This window comes from Schistocerca serialis, unplaced genomic scaffold, assembly GCF_023864345.2.
Source record: "Schistocerca serialis cubense isolate TAMUIC-IGC-003099 unplaced genomic scaffold, iqSchSeri2.2 HiC_scaffold_979, whole genome shotgun sequence".
NCBI classification, from domain to species: Eukaryota; Metazoa; Arthropoda; class Insecta; order Orthoptera; family Acrididae; genus Schistocerca; species Schistocerca serialis.
The window spans coordinates 1-19072 of record NW_026048605.1 but is presented as its reverse complement, the minus strand read 5'-3'; the positions used below and the strand labels follow the sequence as shown (position 1 = coordinate 19072).

At 54.0% G+C, this 19072-nt stretch overlaps 31 non-coding genes across 31 annotated transcripts; all 31 read right to left on the bottom strand.

The window, feature by feature from the left end:
- Positions 1 to 377: 377 nt before the first annotated feature.
- Trnal-uag (transfer RNA leucine (anticodon UAG)) lies at positions 378 to 459 on the bottom strand. The gene has a single exon. It is a non-coding gene; the product is annotated as a tRNA-Leu (tRNA).
- A 735-nt stretch (positions 460 to 1194) lies between these two features.
- Trnah-gug (transfer RNA histidin (anticodon GUG)) lies at positions 1195 to 1266 on the bottom strand. Its single transcript has one exon. It is a non-coding gene; the product is annotated as a tRNA-His (tRNA).
- A 381-nt stretch (positions 1267 to 1647) lies between these two features.
- Positions 1648 to 1719, bottom strand: Trnae-cuc (transfer RNA glutamic acid (anticodon CUC)). The gene has a single exon. It is a non-coding gene; the product is annotated as a tRNA-Glu (tRNA).
- Positions 1720 to 2165: 446 nt separating this feature from the next.
- On the bottom strand, positions 2166 to 2247 carry Trnal-uag (transfer RNA leucine (anticodon UAG)). Its single transcript has one exon. It is a non-coding gene; the product is annotated as a tRNA-Leu (tRNA).
- Positions 2248 to 2983: 736 nt separating this feature from the next.
- Positions 2984 to 3055, bottom strand: Trnah-gug (transfer RNA histidin (anticodon GUG)). Its single transcript has one exon. It is a non-coding gene; the product is annotated as a tRNA-His (tRNA).
- Positions 3056 to 3435: 380 nt separating this feature from the next.
- Positions 3436 to 3508, bottom strand: Trnae-cuc (transfer RNA glutamic acid (anticodon CUC)). Its single transcript has one exon. It is a non-coding gene; the product is annotated as a tRNA-Glu (tRNA).
- Positions 3509 to 3954: 446 nt separating this feature from the next.
- On the bottom strand, positions 3955 to 4036 carry Trnal-uag (transfer RNA leucine (anticodon UAG)). The gene has a single exon. It is a non-coding gene; the product is annotated as a tRNA-Leu (tRNA).
- A 737-nt stretch (positions 4037 to 4773) lies between these two features.
- Positions 4774 to 4845, bottom strand: Trnah-gug (transfer RNA histidin (anticodon GUG)). The gene has a single exon. It is a non-coding gene; the product is annotated as a tRNA-His (tRNA).
- Positions 4846 to 5226: 381 nt separating this feature from the next.
- Positions 5227 to 5298, bottom strand: Trnae-cuc (transfer RNA glutamic acid (anticodon CUC)). The gene has a single exon. It is a non-coding gene; the product is annotated as a tRNA-Glu (tRNA).
- Positions 5299 to 5743: 445 nt separating this feature from the next.
- Positions 5744 to 5825, bottom strand: Trnal-uag (transfer RNA leucine (anticodon UAG)). Its single transcript has one exon. It is a non-coding gene; the product is annotated as a tRNA-Leu (tRNA).
- A 736-nt stretch (positions 5826 to 6561) lies between these two features.
- Trnah-gug (transfer RNA histidin (anticodon GUG)) lies at positions 6562 to 6633 on the bottom strand. Its single transcript has one exon. It is a non-coding gene; the product is annotated as a tRNA-His (tRNA).
- Positions 6634 to 7008: 375 nt separating this feature from the next.
- On the bottom strand, positions 7009 to 7080 carry Trnae-cuc (transfer RNA glutamic acid (anticodon CUC)). The gene has a single exon. It is a non-coding gene; the product is annotated as a tRNA-Glu (tRNA).
- Positions 7081 to 7526: 446 nt separating this feature from the next.
- Trnal-uag (transfer RNA leucine (anticodon UAG)) lies at positions 7527 to 7609 on the bottom strand. Its single transcript has one exon. It is a non-coding gene; the product is annotated as a tRNA-Leu (tRNA).
- A 736-nt stretch (positions 7610 to 8345) lies between these two features.
- On the bottom strand, positions 8346 to 8417 carry Trnah-gug (transfer RNA histidin (anticodon GUG)). Its single transcript has one exon. It is a non-coding gene; the product is annotated as a tRNA-His (tRNA).
- Positions 8418 to 8797: 380 nt separating this feature from the next.
- Trnae-cuc (transfer RNA glutamic acid (anticodon CUC)) lies at positions 8798 to 8869 on the bottom strand. The gene has a single exon. It is a non-coding gene; the product is annotated as a tRNA-Glu (tRNA).
- A 445-nt stretch (positions 8870 to 9314) lies between these two features.
- Positions 9315 to 9396, bottom strand: Trnal-uag (transfer RNA leucine (anticodon UAG)). Its single transcript has one exon. It is a non-coding gene; the product is annotated as a tRNA-Leu (tRNA).
- A 737-nt stretch (positions 9397 to 10133) lies between these two features.
- On the bottom strand, positions 10134 to 10205 carry Trnah-gug (transfer RNA histidin (anticodon GUG)). Its single transcript has one exon. It is a non-coding gene; the product is annotated as a tRNA-His (tRNA).
- A 380-nt stretch (positions 10206 to 10585) lies between these two features.
- Positions 10586 to 10657, bottom strand: Trnae-cuc (transfer RNA glutamic acid (anticodon CUC)). Its single transcript has one exon. It is a non-coding gene; the product is annotated as a tRNA-Glu (tRNA).
- A 444-nt stretch (positions 10658 to 11101) lies between these two features.
- Positions 11102 to 11183, bottom strand: Trnal-uag (transfer RNA leucine (anticodon UAG)). Its single transcript has one exon. It is a non-coding gene; the product is annotated as a tRNA-Leu (tRNA).
- Positions 11184 to 11918: 735 nt separating this feature from the next.
- On the bottom strand, positions 11919 to 11990 carry Trnah-gug (transfer RNA histidin (anticodon GUG)). Its single transcript has one exon. It is a non-coding gene; the product is annotated as a tRNA-His (tRNA).
- Positions 11991 to 12370: 380 nt separating this feature from the next.
- On the bottom strand, positions 12371 to 12442 carry Trnae-cuc (transfer RNA glutamic acid (anticodon CUC)). Its single transcript has one exon. It is a non-coding gene; the product is annotated as a tRNA-Glu (tRNA).
- Positions 12443 to 12887: 445 nt separating this feature from the next.
- Trnal-uag (transfer RNA leucine (anticodon UAG)) lies at positions 12888 to 12969 on the bottom strand. The gene has a single exon. It is a non-coding gene; the product is annotated as a tRNA-Leu (tRNA).
- A 735-nt stretch (positions 12970 to 13704) lies between these two features.
- Trnah-gug (transfer RNA histidin (anticodon GUG)) lies at positions 13705 to 13776 on the bottom strand. The gene has a single exon. It is a non-coding gene; the product is annotated as a tRNA-His (tRNA).
- Positions 13777 to 14156: 380 nt separating this feature from the next.
- Trnae-cuc (transfer RNA glutamic acid (anticodon CUC)) lies at positions 14157 to 14228 on the bottom strand. Its single transcript has one exon. It is a non-coding gene; the product is annotated as a tRNA-Glu (tRNA).
- Positions 14229 to 14673: 445 nt separating this feature from the next.
- Positions 14674 to 14755, bottom strand: Trnal-uag (transfer RNA leucine (anticodon UAG)). The gene has a single exon. It is a non-coding gene; the product is annotated as a tRNA-Leu (tRNA).
- A 735-nt stretch (positions 14756 to 15490) lies between these two features.
- Trnah-gug (transfer RNA histidin (anticodon GUG)) lies at positions 15491 to 15562 on the bottom strand. Its single transcript has one exon. It is a non-coding gene; the product is annotated as a tRNA-His (tRNA).
- Positions 15563 to 15942: 380 nt separating this feature from the next.
- Trnae-cuc (transfer RNA glutamic acid (anticodon CUC)) lies at positions 15943 to 16014 on the bottom strand. The gene has a single exon. It is a non-coding gene; the product is annotated as a tRNA-Glu (tRNA).
- A 446-nt stretch (positions 16015 to 16460) lies between these two features.
- On the bottom strand, positions 16461 to 16542 carry Trnal-uag (transfer RNA leucine (anticodon UAG)). Its single transcript has one exon. It is a non-coding gene; the product is annotated as a tRNA-Leu (tRNA).
- Positions 16543 to 17279: 737 nt separating this feature from the next.
- Positions 17280 to 17351, bottom strand: Trnah-gug (transfer RNA histidin (anticodon GUG)). Its single transcript has one exon. It is a non-coding gene; the product is annotated as a tRNA-His (tRNA).
- Positions 17352 to 17731: 380 nt separating this feature from the next.
- On the bottom strand, positions 17732 to 17804 carry Trnae-cuc (transfer RNA glutamic acid (anticodon CUC)). The gene has a single exon. It is a non-coding gene; the product is annotated as a tRNA-Glu (tRNA).
- Positions 17805 to 18249: 445 nt separating this feature from the next.
- On the bottom strand, positions 18250 to 18331 carry Trnal-uag (transfer RNA leucine (anticodon UAG)). Its single transcript has one exon. It is a non-coding gene; the product is annotated as a tRNA-Leu (tRNA).
- Between the last annotated feature and the right edge of the window lie 741 nt (positions 18332 to 19072).

Sequence of the window (19072 nt, the reverse complement as noted above, 5' to 3'; positions counted from 1 at the left end):
TCCACTCTCTCGCGTTATAGAACGGCGTGCTCCGGACGCATTTCGTGGAGACGAACGCCAGCAATGATGAGAGCAAAAGGTGCCTACAAATGCTGTCGTTGCACCACGCACTGTTCTACGACCATTCACCAAGCAGACGCTCACGCCTTGTTGTGCTGCTTCCTTTGCGGGCAATGAGTGCATCTGCCTTCGACACAGGAAACATTACACGCTTGGCAGCTGTGGGATTGGAACCCACGCCTCCGAAGAGAATGGTGCCTGACACCAGCGCCTTAGACCGCTCGGCCTACGCTACCCTACACAACACGCGCGTCACAAGAGCTGCGTCCTACCCCACGAGAACACACCGCAACGGCACAAAAATGAGACGTAAAAAGTGGCAACGGTGGGATTCGAACCCACGCCTCCGAAGAGACTGGTGCCTAAAACCAGCGCCTTAGACCGCTCGGCCACGTTACCGTTGCAGCAGCAGCGGCAAAACGTTTCCTTTGTACTACAAAGATCACTTCGAAATGGAAGTATCTTGGCATGTATTTCCACTGCTCTCCCACTGGAAGCGTCCCTTTAGGCCATCCACAGCAAGAAAAAGCCGTGCCCGCCGCATGGTAGCGACGCCACTTGTCTGTAGCTGTCGCAGTTAAGGAGACAGCGTCAAGAGACGTTTTCGTGCCGTGACCAGGTTTCGAACCTGGGCTTTCCGTAACCACTAAATTATCGTAGCTGTAACTGTCAGGCGGAGCTAGAATGCTCCATGTGTCAAACATATGTGAGCTCAAGGAGGTTACACTTGAAGAAAAAGCGGCAGGTTAACGCGATCACAGCGAAACCCCCGACAGCTACAGGACTCGAAACCGCGCCAACAGAGAGACTGGTGCCTTAAACCAGCGCCTTAAAGCGCTCGGCCACGCTACATGCGCTGCTTGGTGCGCCAGTGTTCCTAGCATTTGTACAAACAGTGCACGCCACAGCTTCCTGTTCTGCTGGGACTGGCTGCTCATCCATCGCACTTCAAACAACTGCCCTTTTCGACTACAGAGAGCAGCGGACGTCTGCGCTCTGGGAGGCGACATTACGTGTTGGGGATGAAGTGGTAGTGCAAACTGCGGCCTGCGGAACACGAGTGAAAAAATCAAGAGAGTACTGTCATTTCGAGTACTCGTCATTGCAACGGCAGCAAGGCAAAACTTTCAAAATTGCCGTGACCAGGATTCGAACCTGGGTTATTGCGGCCACAACGCAATGTCCTAACCACTAGACGATCACGGCCATGGCCACGGAGGCGCCCGCGAAGGCAGCTGGCTGTAATGCAAGTGGCGATACCCAGCAAAGCCTAGGCCAAGGTGTACGCCACAGCAGTGTCAGACACGGTCTCCATCACATGTATACGAGCAAAATGAACGTGCCTGCGCTGTCAGGACACTAACTACAGTGGTTAGCTGCATTCACCTCCGTGGCAATGTCTTGCAGTCCCCCAAGCCTCTTGACTACAGGTATGTGGCTGGATAACAAGTGGATAGACGCTTCATCTCTCTCGCCGTCAGGTGTTGCCGTGAATCATACTTAACGTAGCTTTCTGCACGCGTCAGCGTAGCGTCAGTCGAGCAAAGTCGAGACAAGTCGCATAAGAGGAGCAACAAAAACGCGCAATTCCGGTACCGGGAATCGAACCCGGGCCTCCTGGGTGAGAGCCAGGTATCCTAGCCACTAGACCACACCGGATAACGACGGCAGTGCTCTTTCCAGCGAACGCAGCAGCCACGCACGGTTAACTGACGACAACTGTAAAAAATCCACTCTCTCGCGTTATAGAACGGCGTGCTCCGGACGCATTTCGTGGAGACGAACGCCAGCAATGATGAGAGCAAAAGGTGCCTACAAATGCTGTCGTTGCACCACGCACTGTTCTACGACCATTCACCAAGCAGACGCTCACGCCTTGTTGTGCTGCTTCCTTTGCGGGCAATGAGTGCATCTGCCTTCGACACAGGAAACATTACACGCTTGGCAGCTGTGGGATTGGAACCCACGCCTCCGAAGAGAATGGTGCCTGACACCAGCGCCTTAGACCGCTCGGCCACGCTACCTACACAACACGCGCGTCACAAGAGCTGCGTCCTACCCCCACGAGAACACACCGCAACGGCACAAAAATGAGACGTAAAAAGTGGCAACGGTGGGATTCGAACCCACGCCTCCGAAGAGACTGGTGCCTAAAACCAGCGCCTTAGACCGCTCGGCCACGTTACCGTTGCAGCAGCAGCGGCAAAACGTTTCCTTTGTACTACAAAGATCACTTCGAAATGGAAGTATCTTGGCATGTATTTCCACTGCTCTCCCACTGGAAGCGTCCCTTTAGGCCATCCACAGCAAGAAAAAAGCCGTGCCCGCCGCAAGGTAGCGACGCCACTTGTCTGTAGCTGTCGCAGTTAAGGAGACAGCGTCAAGAGACGTTTTCGTGCCGTGACCAGGTTTCGAACCTGGGCTTTCCGTAACCACTAAATTATCGTAGCTGTAACTGTCAGGCGGAGCTAGAATGCTCCATGTGTCAAACATATGTGAGCTCAAGGAGGTTACACTTGAAGAAAAAGCGGCAGGTTAACGCGATCACAGCGAAACCCCCGACAGCTACAGGACTCGAAACCGCGCCAACAGAGAGACTGGTGCCTTAAACCAGCGCCTTAAAGCGCTCGGCCACGCTACATGCGCTGCTTGGTGCGCCAGTGTTCCTAGCATTTGTACAAACAGTGCACGCCACAGCTTCCTGTTCTGCTGGGACTGGCTGCTCATCCATCGCACTTCAAACAACTGCCCTTTTCGACTACAGAGAGCAGCGGACGTCTGCGCTCTGGGAGGCGACATTACGTGTTGGGGATGAAGTGGTAGTGCAAACTGCGGCCTGCGGAACACGAGTGAAAAAATCAAGAGAGTACTGTCATTTCGAGTACTCGTCATTGCAACGGCAGCAAGGCAAAACTTTCAAAATTGCCGTGACCAGGATTCGAACCTGGGTTATTGCGGCCACAACGCAATGTCCTAACCACTAGACGATCACGGCCATGGCCACGGAGGCGCCCGCGAAGGCAGCTGGCTGTAATGCAAGTGGCGATACCCAGCAAAGCCTAGGCCAAGGTGTACGCCACAGCAGTGTCAGACACGGTCTCCATCACATGTATACGAGCAAATGAACGTGCCTGCGCTGTCAGGACACTAACTACAGTGGTTAGCTGCATTCACCTCCGTGGCAATGTCTTGCAGTCCCCCAAGCCTCTTGACTACAGGTATGTGGCTGGATAACAAGTGGATAGACGCTTCATCTCTCTCGCCGTCAGGTGTTGCCGTGAATCATACTTAACGTAGCTTTCTGCACGCGTCAGCGTAGCGTCAGTCGAGCAAAGTCGAGACAAGTCGCATAAGAGGAGCAACAAAAACGCGCAATTCCGGTACCGGGAATCGAACCCGGGCCTCCTGGGTGAGAGCCAGGTATCCTAGCCACTTAGACCACACCGGATAACGACGGCAGTGCTCTTTCCAGCGAACGCAGCAGCCACGCACGGTTAACTGACGACAACTGTAAAAAATCCACTCTCTCGCGTTATAGAACGGCGTGCTCCCGGACGCATTTCGTGGAGACGAACGCCAGCAATGATGAGAGCAAAAGGTGCCTACAAATGCTGTCGTTGCACCACGCACTGTTCTACGACCATTCACCAAGCAGACGCTCACGCCTTGTTGTGCTGCTTCCTTTGCGGGCAATGAGTGCATCTGCCTTCGACACAGGAAACATTACACGCTTGGCAGCTGTGGGATTGGAACCCACGCCTCCGAAGAGAATGGTGCCTGACACCAGCGCCTTAGACCGCTCGGCCACGCTACCTACACAACACGCGCGTCACAAGAGCTGCGTCCTACCCCACGAGAACACACCGCAACGGCACAAAAATGAGACGTAAAAAGTGGCAACGGTGGGATTCGAACCCACGCCTCCGAAGAGACTGGTGCCTAAAACCAGCGCCTTAGACCGCTCGGCCACGTTACCGTTGCAGCAGCAGCGGCAAAACGTTTCCTTTGTACTACAAAGATCACTTCGAAATGGAAGTATCTTGGCATGTATTTCCACTGCTCTCCCACTGGAAGCGTCCCTTTAGGCCATCCACAGCAAGAAAAAGCCGTGCCCGCCGCATGGTAGCGACGCCACTTGTCTGTAGCTGTCGCAGTTAAGGAGACAGCGTCAAGAGACGTTTTCGTGCCGTGACCAGGTTTCGAACCTGGGCTTTCCGTAACCACTAAATTATCGTAGCTGTAACTGTCAGGCGGAGCTAGAATGCTCCATGTGTCAAACATATGTGAGCTCAAGGAGGTTACACTTGAAGAAAAAGCGGCAGGTTAACGCGATCACAGCGAAACCCCCGACAGCTACAGGACTCGAAACCGCGCCAACAGAGAGACTGGTGCCTTAAACCAGCGCCCTTAAAGCGCTCGGCCACGCTACATGCGCTGCTTGGTGCGCCAGTGTTCCTAGCATTTGTACAAACAGTGCACGCCACAGCTTCCTGTTCTGCTGGGACTGGCTGCTCATCCATCGCACTTCAAACAACTGCCCTTTTCGACTACAGAGAGCAGCGGACGTCTGCGCTCTGGGAGGCGACATTACGTGTTTGGGGATGAAGTGGTAGTGCAAACTGCGGCCTGCGGAACACGAGTGAAAAAATCAAGAGAGTACTGTCATTTCGAGTACTCGTCATTGCAACGGCAGCAAGGCAAAACTTTCAAAATTGCCGTGACCAGGATTCGAACCTGGGTTATTGCGGCCACAACGCAATGTCCTAACCACTAGACGATCACGGCCATGGCCACGGAGGCGCCCGCGAAGGCAGCTGGCTGTAATGCAAGTGGCGATACCCAGCAAAGCCTAGGCCAAGGTTGTACGCCACAGCAGTGTCAGACACGGTCTCCATCACATGTATACGAGCAAATGAACGTGCCTGCGCTGTCAGGACACTAACTACAGTGGTTAGCTGCATTCACCTCCGTGGCAATGTCTTGCAGTCCCCCAAGCCTCTTGACTACAGGTATGTGGCTGGATAACAAGTGGATAGACGCTTCATCTCTCTCGCCGTCAGGTGTTGCCGTGAATCATACTTAACGTAGCTTTCTGCACGCGTCAGCGTAGCGTCAGTCGAGCAAAGTCGAGACAAGTCGCATAAGAGGAGCAACAAAAACGCGCAATTCCGGTACCGGGAATCGAACCCGGGCCTCCTGGGTGAGAGCCAGGTATCCTAGCCACTAGACCACACCGGATAACGACGGCAGTGCTCTTTCCAGCGAACGCAGCAGCCACGCACGGTTAACTGACGACAACTGTAAAAAATCCACTCTCTCGCGTTATAGAACGGCGTGCTCCGGACGCATTTCGTGGAGACGAACGCCAGCAATGATGAGAGCAAAAGGTGCCTACAAATGCTGTCGTTGCACCACGCACTGTTCTACGACCATTCACCAAGCAGACGCTCACGCCTTGTTGTGCTGCTTCCTTTGCGGGCAATGAGTGCATCTGCCTTCGACACAGGAAACATTACACGCTTGGCAGCTGTGGGATTGGAACCCACGCCTCCGAAGAGAATGGTGCCTGACACCAGCGCCTTAGACCGCTCGGCCACGCTACCTACACAACACGCGCGTCACAAGAGCTGCGTCCTACCCCACGAGAACACACCGCAACGGCACAAAAATGAGACGTAAAAAGTGGCAACGGTGGGATTCGAACCCACGCCTCCGAAGAGACTGGTGCCTAAAACCAGCGCCTTAGACCGCTCGGCCACGTTACCGTTGCAGCAGCAGCGGCAAAACGTTTCCTTTGTACTACAAAGATCACTTCGAAATGGAAGTATCTTGGCATGTATTTCCACTGCTCTCCCACTGGAAGCGTCCCTTTAGGCCATCCACAGCAAGAAAAAGCCGTGCCCGCCGCATGGTAGCGACGCCACTTGTCTGTAGCTGTCGCAGTTAAGGAGACAGCGTCAAGAGACGTTTTCGTGCCGTGACCAGGTTTCGAACCTGGGCTTTCCGTAACCACTAAATTATCGTAGCTGTAACTGTCAGGCGGAGCTAGAATGCTCCATGTGTCAAACATATGTGAGCTCAAGGAGGTTACACTTGAAGAAAAAGCGGCAGGTTAACGCGATCACAGCGAAACCCCCGACAGCTACAGGACTCGAAACCGCGCCAACAGAGAGACTGGTGCCTTAAACCAGCGCCTTAAAGCGCTCGGCCACGCTACATGCGCTGCTTGGTGCGCCAGTGTTCCTAGCATTTGTACAAACAGTGCACGCCACAGCTTCCTGTTCTGCTGGGACTGGCTGCTCATCCATCGCACTTCAAACAACTGCCCTTTTCGACTACAGAGAGCAGCGGACGTCTGCGCTCTGGGAGGCGACATTACGTGTTGGGGATGAAGTGGTAGTGCAAACTGCGGCCTGCGGAACACGAGGTGAAAAAATCAAGAGAGTACTGTCATTTCGAGTACTCGTCATTGCAACGGCAGCAAGGCAAAACTTTCAAAATTGCCGTGACCAGGATTCGAACCTGGGTTATTGCGGCCACAACGCAATGTCCTAACCACTAGACGATCACGGCCATGGCCACGGAGGCGCCCGCGAAGGCAGCTGGCTGTAATGCAAGTGGCGATACCCAGCAAAGCCTAGGCCAAGGTGTACGCCACAGCAGTGTCAGACACGGTCTCCATCACATGTATACGAGCAAATGAACGTGCCTGCGCTGTCAGGACACTAACTACAGTGGTTAGCTGCATTCACCTCCGTGGCAATGTCTTGCAGTCCCCCAAGCCTCTTGACTACAGGTATGTGGCTGGATAACAAGTGGATAGACGCTTCATCTCTCTCGCCGTCAGGTGTTGCCGTGAATCATACTTAACGTAGCTTTCTGCACGCGTCAGCGTAGCGTCAGTCGAGCAAAGTCGAGACAAGTCGCATAAGAGGAGCAAACGCGCAATTCCGGTACCGGGAATCGAACCCGGGCCTCCTGGGTGAGAGCCAGGTATCCTAGCCACTAGACCACACCGGATAACGACGGCAGTGCTCTTTCCAGCGAACGCAGCAGCCACGCACGGTTAACTGACGACAACTGTAAAAAATCCACTCTCTCGCGTTATAGAACGGCGTGCTCCGGACGCATTTCGTGGAGACGAACGCCAGCAATGATGAGAGCAAAAGGTGCCTACAAATGCTGTCGTTGCACCACGCACTGTTCTACGACCATTCACCAAGCAGACGCTCACGCCTTGTTGTGCTGCTTCCTTTGCGGGCAATGAGTGCATCTGCCTTCGACACAGGAAACATTACACGCTTGGCAGCTGTGGGATTGGAACCCACGCCTCCGAAGAGAATGGTGCCTGACACCAGCGCCTTAGACCGCCTCGGCCACGCTACCTACACAACACGCGCGTCACAAGAGCTGCGTCCTACCCCACGAGAACACACCGCAACGGCACAAAAATGAGACGTAAAAAGTGGCAACGGTGGGATTCGAACCCACGCCTCCGAAGAGACTGGTGCCTAAAACCAGCGCCTTAGACCCGCTCGGCCACGTTACCGTTGCAGCAGCAGCGGCAAAACGTTTCCTTTGTACTACAAAGATCACTTCGAAATGGAAGTATCTTGGCATGTATTTCCACTGCTCTCCCCACTGGAAGCGTCCCTTTAGGCCATCCACAGCAAGAAAAAGCCGTGCCCGCCGCATGGTAGCGACGCCACTTGTCTGTAGCTGTCGCAGTTAAGGAGACAGCGTCAAGAGACGTTTTCGTGCCGTGACCAGGTTTCGAACCTGGGCTTTCCGTAACCACTAAATTATCGTAGCTGTAACTGTCAGGCGGAGCTAGAATGCTCCATGTGTCAAACATATGTGAGCTCAAGGAGGTTACACTTGAAGAAAAAGCGGCAGGTTAACGCGATCACAGCGAAACCCCCGACAGCTACAGGACTCGAAACCGCGCCAACAGAGAGACTGGTGCCTTAAACCAGCGCCTTAAAGCGCTCGGCCACGCTACATGCGCTGCTTGGTGCGCCAGTGTTCCTAGCATTTGTACAAACAGTGCACGCCACAGCTTCCTGTTCTGCTGGGACTGGCTGCTCATCCATCGCACTTCAAACAACTGCCCTTTTCGACTACAGAGAGCAGCGGACGTCTGCGCTCTGGGAGGCGACATTACGTGTTGGGGATGAAGTGGTAGTGCAAACTGCGGCCTGCGGAACACGAGTGAAAAAATCAAGAGAGTACTGTCATTTCGAGTACTCGTCATTGCAACGGCAGCAAGGCAAAACTTTCAAAATTGCCGTGACCAGGATTCGAACCTGGGTTATTGCGGCCACAACGCAATGTCCTAACCACTAGACGATCACGGCCATGGCCACGGAGGCGCCCGCGAAGGCAGCTGGCTGTAATGCAAGTGGCGATACCCAGCAAAGCCTAGGCCAAGGTGTACGCCACAGCAGTGTCAGACACGGTCTCCATCACATGTATACGAGCAAATGAACGTGCCTGCGCTGTCAGGACACTAACTACAGTGGTTAGCTGCATTCACCTCCGTGGCAATGTCTTGCAGTCCCCCAAGCCTCTTGACTACAGGTATGTGGCTGGATAACAAGTGGATAGACGCTTCATCTCTCTCGCCGTCAGGTGTTGCCGTGAATCATACTTAACGTAGCTTTCTGCACGCGTCAGCGTAGCGTCAGTCGAGCAAAGTCGAGACAAGTCGCATAAGAGGAGCAACAAAAACGCGCAATTCCGGTACCGGGAATCGAACCCGGGCCTCCTGGGTGAGAGCCAGGTATCCTAGCCACTAGACCACACCGGATAACGACGGCAGTGCTCTTTCCAGCGAACGCAGCAGCCACGCACGGTTAACTGACGACAACTGTAAAAAATCCACTCTCTCGCGTTATAGAACGGCGTGCTCCGGACGCATTTCGTGGAGACGAACGCCAGCAATGATGAGAGCAAAAGGTGCCTACAAATGCTGTCGTTGCACCACGCACTGTTCTACGACCATTCACCAAGCAGACGCTCACGCCTTGTTGTGCTGCTTCCTTTGCGGGCAATGAGTGCATCTGCCTTCGACACAGGAAACATTACACGCTTGGCAGCTGTGGGATTGGAACCCACGCCTCCGAAGAGAATGGTGCCTGACACCAGCGCCTTAGACCGCTCGGCCACGCTACCTACACAACACGCGCGTCACAAGAGCTGCGTCCTACCCCACGAGAACACACCGCAACGGCACAAAAATGAGACGTAAAAAGTGGCAACGGTGGGATTCGAACCCACGCCTCCGAAGAGACTGGTGCCTAAAACCAGCGCCTTAGACCGCTCGGCCACGTTACCGTTGCAGCAGCAGCGGCAAAACGTTTCCTTTGTACTACAAAGATCACTTCGAAATGGAAGTATCTTGGCATGTATTTCCACTGCTCTCCCACTGGAAGCGTCCCTTTAGGCCATCCACAGCAAGAAAAAGCCGTGCCCGCCGCATGGTAGCGACGCCACTTGTCTGTAGCTGTCGCAGTTAAGGAGACAGCGTCAAGAGACGTTTTCGTGCCGTGACCAGGTTTCGAACCTGGGCTTTCCGTAACCACTAAATTATCGTAGCTGTAACTGTCAGGCGGAGCTAGAATGCTCCATGTGTCAAACATATGTGAGCTCAAGGAGGTTACACTTGAAGAAAAAGCGGCAGGTTAACGCGATCACAGCGAAACCCCCGACAGCTACAGGACTCGAAACCGCGCCAACAGAGAGACTGGTGCCTTAAACCAGCGCCTTAAAGCGCTCGGCCACGCTACATGCGCTGCTTGGTGCGCCAGTGTTCCTAGCATTTGTACAAACAGTGCACGCCACAGCTTCCTGTTCTGCTGGGACTGGCTGCTCATCCATCGCACTTCAAACAACTGCCCTTTTTCGACTACAGAGAGCAGCGGACGTCTGCGCTCTGGGAGGCGACATTACGTGTTGGGGATGAAGTGGTAGTGCAAACTGCGGCCTGCGGAACACGAGTGAAAAAAATCAAGAGAGTACTGTCATTTCGAGTACTCGTCATTGCAACGGCAGCAAGGCAAAACTTTCAAAATTGCCGTGACCAGGATTCGAACCTGGGTTATTGCGGCCACAACGCAATGTCCTAACCACTAGACGATCACGGCCATGGCCACGGAGGCGCCCGCGAAGGCAGCTGGCTGTAATGCAAGTGGCGATACCCAGCAAAGCCTAGGCCAAGGTGTACGCCACAGCAGTGTCAGACACGGTCTCCATCACATGTATACGAGCAAATGAACGTGCCTGCGCTGTCAGGACACTAACTACAGTGGTTAGCTGCATTCACCTCCGTGGCAATGTCTTGCAGTCCCCCAAGCCTCTTGACTACAGGTATGTGGCTGGATAACAAGTGGATAGACGCTTCATCTCTCTCGCCGTCAGGTGTTGCCGTGAATCATACTTAACGTAGCTTTCTGCACGCGTCAGCGTAGCGTCAGTCGAGCAAAGTCGAGACAAGTCGCATAAGAGGAGCAACAAAAACGCGCAATTCCGGTACCGGGAATCGAACCCGGGCCTCCTGGGTGAGAGCCAGGTATCCTAGCCACTAGACCACACCGGATAACGACGGCAGTGCTCTTTCCAGCGAACGCAGCAGCCACGCACGGTTAACTGACGACAACTGTAAAAAATCCACTCTCTCGCGTTATAGAACGGCGTGCTCCGGACGCATTTCGTGGAGACGAACGCCAGCAATGATGAGAGCAAAAGGTGCCTACAAATGCTGTCGTTGCACCACGCACTGTTCTACGCCATTCACCAAGCAGACGCTCACGCCTTGTTGTGCTGCTTCCTTTGCGGGCAATGAGTGCATCTGCCTTCGACACAGGAAACATTACACGCTTGGCAGCTGTGGGATTGGAACCCACGCCTCCGAAGAGAATGGTGCCTGACACCAGCGCCTTAGACCGCTCGGCCACGCTACCTACACAACACGCGCGTCACAAGAGCTGCGTCCTACCCCACGAGAACACACCGCAACGGCACAAAAATGAGACGTAAAAAGTGGCAACGGTGGGATTCGAACCCACGCCTCCGAAGAGACTGGTGCCTAAAACCAGCGCCTTAGACCGCTCGGCCACGTTACCGTTGCAGCAGCAGCGGCAAAACGTTTCCTTTGTACTACAAAGATCACTTCGAAATGGAAGTATCTTGGCATGTATTTCCACTGCTCTCCCACTGGAAGCGTCCCTTTAGGCCATCCACAGCAAGAAAAAGCCGTGCCCGCCGCATGGTAGCGACGCCACTTGTCTGTAGCTGTCGCAGTTAAGGAGACAGCGTCAAGAGACGTTTTCGTGCCGTGACCAGGTTTCGAACCTGGGCTTTCCGTAACCACTAAATTATCGTAGCTGTAACTGTCAGGCGGAGCTAGAATGCTCCATGTGTCAAACATATGTGAGCTCAAGGAGGTTACACTTGAAGAAAAAGCGGCAGGTTAACGCGATCACAGCGAAACCCCCGACAGCTACAGGACTCGAAACCGCGCCAACAGAGAGACTGGTGCCTTAAACCAGCGCCTTAAAGCGCTCGGCCACGCTACATGCGCTGCTTGGTGCGCCAGTGTTCCTAGCATTTGTACAAACAGTGCACGCCACAGCTTCCTGTTCTGCTGGGACTGGCTGCTCATCCATCGCACTTCAAACAACTGCCCTTTTCGACTACAGAGAGCAGCGGACGTCTGCGCTCTGGGAGGCGACATTACGTGTTGGGGATGAAGTGGTAGTGCAAACTGCGGCCTGCGGAACACGAGTGAAAAAATCAAGAGAGTACTGTCATTTCGAGTACTCGTCATTGCAACGGCAGCAAGGCAAAACTTTCAAAATTGCCGTGACCAGGATTCGAACCTGGGTTATTGCGGCCACAACGCAATGTCCTAACCACTAGACGATCACGGCCATGGCCACGGAGGCGCCCGCGAAGGCAGCTGGCTGTAATGCAAGTGGCGATACCCAGCAAAGCCTAGGCCAAGGTGTACGCCACAGCAGTGTCAGACACGGTCTCCATCACATGTATACGAGCAAATGAACGTGCCTGCGCTGTCAGGACACTAACTACAGTGGTTAGCTGCATTCACCTCCGTGGCAATGTCTTGCAGTCCCCCAAGCCTCTTGACTACAGGTATGTGGCTGGATAACAAGTGGATAGACGCTTCATCTCTCTCGCCGTCAGGTGTTGCCGTGAATCATACTTAACGTAGCTTTCTGCACGCGTCAGCGTAGCGTCAGTCGAGCAAAGTCGAGACAAGTCGCATAAGAGGAGCAACAAAAACGCGCAATTCCGGTACCGGGAATCGAACCCGGGCCTCCTGGGTGAGAGCCAGGTATCCTAGCCACTAGACCACACCGGATAACGACGGCAGTGCTCTTTCCAGCGAACGCAGCAGCCACGCACGGTTAACTGACGACAACTGTAAAAAATCCACTCTCTCGCGTTATAGAACGGCGTGCTCCGGACGCATTTCGTGGAGACGAACGCCAGCAATGATGAGAGCAAAAGGTGCCTACAAATGCTGTCGTTGCACCACGCACTGTTCTACGACCATTCACCAAGCAGACGCTCACGCCTTGTTGTGCTGCTTCCTTTGCGGGCAATGAGTGCATCTGCCTTCGACACAGGAAACATTACACGCTTGGCAGCTGTGGGATTGGAACCCACGCCTCCGAAGAGAATGGTGCCTGACACCAGCGCCTTAGACCGCTCGGCCACGCTACCTACACAACACGCGCGTCACAAGAGCTGCGTCCTACCCCACGAGAACACACCGCAACGGCACAAAAATGAGACGTAAAAAGTGGCAACGGTGGGATTCGAACCCACGCCTCCGAAGAGACTGGTGCCTAAAACCAGCGCCTTAGACCGCTCGGCCACGTTACCGTTGCAGCAGCAGCGGCAAAACGTTTCCTTTGTACTACAAAGATCACTTCGAAATGGAAGTATCTTGGCATGTATTTCCACTGCTCTCCCACTGGAAGCGTCCCTTTAGGCCATCCACAGCAAGAAAAAGCCGTGCCCGCCGCATGGTAGCGACGCCACTTGTCTGTAGCTGTCGCAGTTAAGGAGACAGCGTCAAGAGACGTTTTCGTGCCGTGACCAGGTTTCGAACCTGGGCTTTCCGTAACCACTAAATTATCGTAGCTGTAACTGTCAGGCGGAGCTAGAATGCTCCATGTGTCAAACATATGTGAGCTCAAGGAGGTTACACTTGAAGAAAAAGCGGCAGGTTAACGCGATCACAGCGAAACCCCCGACAGCTACAGGACTCGAAACCGCGCCAACAGAGAGACTGGTGCCTTAAACCAGCGCCTTAAAGCGCTCGGCCACGCTACATGCGCTGCTTGGTGCGCCAGTGTTCCTAGCATTTGTACAAACAGTGCACGCCACAGCTTCCTGTTCTGCTGGGACTGGCTGCTCATCCATCGCACTTCAAACAACTGCCCTTTTCGACTACAGAGAGCAGCGGACGTCTGCGCTCTGGGAGGCGACATTACGTGTTGGGGATGAAGTGGTAGTGCAAACTGCGGCCTGCGGAACACGAGTGAAAAAATCAAGAGAGTACTGTCATTTCGAGTACTCGTCATTGCAACGGCAGCAAGGCAAAACTTTCAAAATTGCCGTGACCAGGATTCGAACCTGGGTTATTGCGGCCACAACGCAATGTCCTAACCACTAGACGATCACGGCCATGGCCACGGAGGCGCCCGCGAAGGCAGCTGGCTGTAATGCAAGTGGCGATACCCAGCAAAGCCTAGGCCAAGGTGTACGCCACAGCAGTGTCAGACACGGTCTCCATCACATGTATACGAGCAAATGAACGTGCCTGCGCTGTCAGGACACTAACTACAGTGGTTAGCTGCATTCACCTCCGTGGCAATGTCTTGCAGTCCCCCAAGCCTCTTGACTACAGGTATGTGGCTGGATAACAAGTGGATAGACGCTTCATCTCTCTCGCCGTCAGGTGTTGCCGTGAATCATACTTAACGTAGCTTTCTGCACGCGTCAGCGTAGCGTCAGTCGAGCAAAGTCGAGACAAGTCGCATAAGAGGAGCAACAAAAACGCGCAATTCCGGTACCGGGAATCGAACCCGGGCCTCCTGGGTGAGAGCCAGGTATCCTAGCCACTAGACCACACCGGATAACGACGGCAGTGCTCTTTCCAGCGAACGCAGCAGCCACGCACGGTTAACTGACGACAACTGTAAAAAATCCACTCTCTCGCGTTATAGAACGGCGTGCTCCGGACGCATTTCGTGGAGACGAACGCCAGCAATGATGAGAGCAAAAGGTGCCTACAAATGCTGTCGTTGCACCACGCACTGTTCTACGACCATTCACCAAGCAGACGCTCACGCCTTGTTGTGCTGCTTCCTTTGCGGGCAATGAGTGCATCTGCCTTCGACACAGGAAACATTACACGCTTGGCAGCTGTGGGATTGGAACCCACGCCTCCGAAGAGAATGGTGCCTGACACCAGCGCCTTAGACCGCTCGGCCACGCTACCTACACAACACGCGCGTCACAAGAGCTGCGTCCTACCCCACGAGAACACACCGCAACGGCACAAAAATGAGACGTAAAAAGTGGCAACGGTGGGATTCGAACCCACGCCTCCGAAGAGACTGGTGCCTAAAACCAGCGCCTTAGACCGCTCGGCCACGTTACCGTTGCAGCAGCAGCGGCAAAACGTTTCCTTTGTACTACAAAAGATCACTTCGAAATGGAAGTATCTTGGCATGTATTTCCACTGCTCTCCCACTGGAAGCGTCCCTTTAGGCCATCCACAGCAAGAAAAAGCCGTGCCCGCCGCATGGTAGCGACGCCACTTGTCTGTAGCTGTCGCAGTTAAGGAGACAGCGTCAAGAGACGTTTTCGTGCCGTGACCAGGTTTCGAACCTGGGCTTTCCGTAACCACTAAATTATCGTAGCTGTAACTGTCAGGCGGAGCTAGAATGCTCCATGTGTCAAACATATGTGAGCTCAAGGAGGTTACACTTGAAGAAAAAGCGGCAGGTTAACGCGATCACAGCGAAACCCCCGACAGCTACAGGACTCGAAACCGCGCCAACAGAGAGACTGGTGCCTTAACCAGCGCCTTAAAGCGCTCGGCCACGCTACATGCGCTGCTTGGTGCGCCAGTGTTCCTAGCATTTGTACAAACAGTGCACGCCACAGCTTCCTGTTCTGCTGGGACTGGCTGCTCATCCATCGCACTTCAAACAACTGCCCTTTTCGACTACAGAGAGCAGCGGACGTCTGCGCTCTGGGAGGCGACATTACGTGTTGGGGATGAAGTGGTAGTGCAAACTGCGGCCTGCGGAACACGAGTGAAAAAATCAAGAGAGTACTGTCATTTCGAGTACTCGTCATTGCAACGGCAGCAAGGCAAAACTTTCAAAATTGCCGTGACCAGGATTCGAACCTGGGTTATTGCGGCCACAACGCAATGTCCTAACCACTAGACGATCACGGCCATGGCCACGGAGGCGCCCGCGAAGGCAGCTGGCTGTAATGCAAGTGGCGATACCCAGCAAAGCCTAGGCCAAGGTGTACGCCACAGCAGTGTCAGACACGGTCTCCATCACATGTATACGAGCAAATGAACGTGCCTGCGCTGTCAGGACACTAACTACAGTGGTTAGCTGCATTCACCTCCGTGGCAATGTCTTGCAGTCCCCCAAGCCTCTTGACTACAGGTATGTGGCTGGATAACAAGTGGATAGACGCTTCATCTCTCTCGCCGTCAGGTGTTGCCGTGAATCATACTTAACGTAGCTTTCTGCACGCGTCAGCGTAGCGTCAGTCGAGCAAAGTCGAGACAAGTCGCATAAGAGGAGCAACAAAAACGCGCAATTCCGGTACCGGGAATCGAACCCGGGCCTCCTGGGTGAGAGCCAGGTATCCTAGCCACTAGACCACACCGGATAACGACGGCAGTGCTCTTTCCAGCGAACGCAGCAGCCACGCAACGGTTAACTGACGACAACTGTAAAAAATCCACTCTCTCGCGTTATAGAACGGCGTGCTCCGGACGCATTTCGTGGAGACGAACGCCAGCAATGATGAGAGCAAAAGGTGCCTACAAATGCTGTCGTTGCACCACGCACTGTTCTACGACCATTCACCAAGCAGACGCTCACGCCTTGTTGTGCTGCTTCCTTTGCGGGCAATGAGTGCATCTGCCTTCGACACAGGAAACATTACACGCTTGGCAGCTGTGGGATTGGAACCCACGCCTCCGAAGAGAATGGTGCCTGACACCAGCGCCTTAGACCGCTCGGCCACGCTACCTACACAACACGCGCGTCACAAGAGCTGCGTCCTACCCCACGAGAACACACCGCAACGGCACAAAAATGAGACGTAAAAAGTGGCAACGGTGGGATTCGAACCCACGCCTCCGAAGAGACTGGTGCCTAAAACCAGCGCCTTAGACCGCTCGGCCACGTTACCGTTGCAGCAGCAGCGGCAAAACGTTTCCTTTGTACTACAAAGATCACTTCGAAATGGAAGTATCTTGGCATGTATTTCCACTGCTCTCCCACTGGAAGCGTCCCTTTAGGCCATCCACAGCAAGAAAAAAGCCGTGCCCGCCGCATGGTAGCGACGCCACTTGTCTGTAGCTGTCGCAGTTAAGGAGACAGCGTCAAGAGACGTTTTCGTGCCGTGACCAGGTTTCGAACCTGGGCTTTCCGTAACCACTAAATTATCGTAGCTGTAACTGTCAGGCGGAGCTAGAATGCTCCATGTGTCAAACATATGTGAGCTCAAGGAGGTTACACTTGAAGAAAAAGCGGCAGGTTAACGCGATCACAGCGAAACCCCCGACAGCTACAGGACTCGAAACCGCGCCAACAGAGAGACTGGTGCCTTAAACCAGCGCCTTAAAGCGCTCGGCCACGCTACATGCGCTGCTTGGTGGCGCCAGTGTTCCTAGCATTTGTACAAACAGTGCACGCCACAGCTTCCTGTTCTGCTGGGACTGGCTGCTCATCCATCGCACTTCAAACAACTGCCCTTTTCGACTACAGAGAGCAGCGGACGTCTGCGCTCTGGGAGGCGACATTACGTGTTGGGGATGAAGTGGTAGTGCAAACTGCGGCCTGCGGAACACGAGTGAAAAAATCAAGAGAGTACTGTCATTTCGAGTACTCGTCATTGCAACGGCAGCAAGGCAAAACTTTCAAAATTGCCGTGACCAGGATTCGAACCTGGGTTATTGCGGCCACAACGCAATGTCCTAACCACTAGACGATCACGGCCATGGCCACGGAGGCGCCCGCGAAGGCAGCTGGCTGTAATGCAAGTGGCGATACCCAGCAAAGCCTAGGCCAAGGTGTACGCCACAGCAGTGTCAGACACGGTCTCCATCACATGTATACGAGCAAATGAACGTGCCTGCGCTGTCAGGACACTAACTACAGTGGTTAGCTGCATTCACCTCCGTGGCAATGTCTTGCAGTCCCCCAAGCCTCTTGACTACAGGTATGTGGCTGGATAACAAGTGGATAGACGCTTCATCTCTCTCGCCGTCAGGTGTTGCCGTGAATCATACTTAACGTAGCTTTCTGCACGCGTCAGCGTAGCGTCAGTCGAGCAAAGTCGAGACAAGTCGCATAAGAGGAGCAACAAAAACGCGCAATTCCGGTACCGGGAATCGAAACCCGGGCCTCCTGGGTGAGAGCCAGGTATCCTAGCCACTAGACCACACCGGATAACGACGGCAGTGCTCTTTCCAGCGAACGCAGCAGCCACGCACGGTTAACTGACGACAACTGTAAAAAATCCACTCTCTCGCGTTATAGAACGGCGTGCTCCGGACGCATTTCGTGGAGACGAACGCCAGCAATGATGAGAGCAAAAGGTGCCTACAAATGCTGTCGTTGCACCACGCACTGTTCTACGACCATTCACCAAGCAGACGCTCACGCCTTGTTGTGCTGCTTCCTTTGCGGGCAATGAGTGCATCTGCCTTCGACACAGGAAACATTACACGCTTGGCAGCTGTGGGATTGGAACCCACGCCTCCGAAGAGAATGGTGCCTGACACCAGCGCCTTAGACCGCTCGGCCACGCTACCTACACAACACGCGCGTCACAAGAGCTGCGTCCTACCCCACGAGAACACACCGCAACGGCACAAAAATGAGACGTAAAAAGTGGCAACGGTGGGATTCGAACCCACGCCTCCGAAGAGACTGGTGCCTAAAACCAGCGCCTTAGACCGCTCGGCCACGTTACCGTTGCAGCAGCAGCGGCAAAAACGTTTCCTTTGTACTACAAAGATCACTTCGAAATGGAAGTATCTTGGCATGTATTTCCACTGCTCTCCCACTGGAAGCGTCCCTTTAGGCCATCCACAGCAAGAAAAAGCCGTGCCCGCCGCATGGTAGCGACGCCACTTGTCTGTAGCTGTCGCAGTTAAGGAGACAGCGTCAAGAGACGTTTTCGTGCCGTGACCAGGTTTCGAACCTGGGCTTTCCGTAACCACTAAATTATCGTAGCTGTAACTGTCAGGCGGAGCTAGAATGCTCCATGTGTCAAACATATGTGAGCTCAAGGAGGTTACACTTGAAGAAAAAGCGGCAGGTTAACGCGATCACAGCGAAACCCCCGACAGCTACAGGACTCGAAAACCGCGCCAACAGAGAGACTGGTGCCTTAAACCAGCGCCTTAAAGCGCTCGGCCACGCTACATGCGCTGCTTGGTGCGCCAGTGTTCCTAGCATTTGTACAAACAGTGCACGCCACAGCTTCCTGTTCTGCTGGGACTGGCTGCTCATCCATCGCACTTCAAACAACTGCCCTTTTCGACTACAGAGAGCAGCGGACGTCTGCGCTCTGGGAGGCGACATTACGTGTTGGGGATGAAGTGGTAGTGCAAACTGCGGCCTGCGGAACACGAGTGAAAAAATCAAGAGAGTACTGTCATTTCGAGTACTCGTCATTGCAACGGCAGCAAGGCAAAACTTTCAAAATTGCC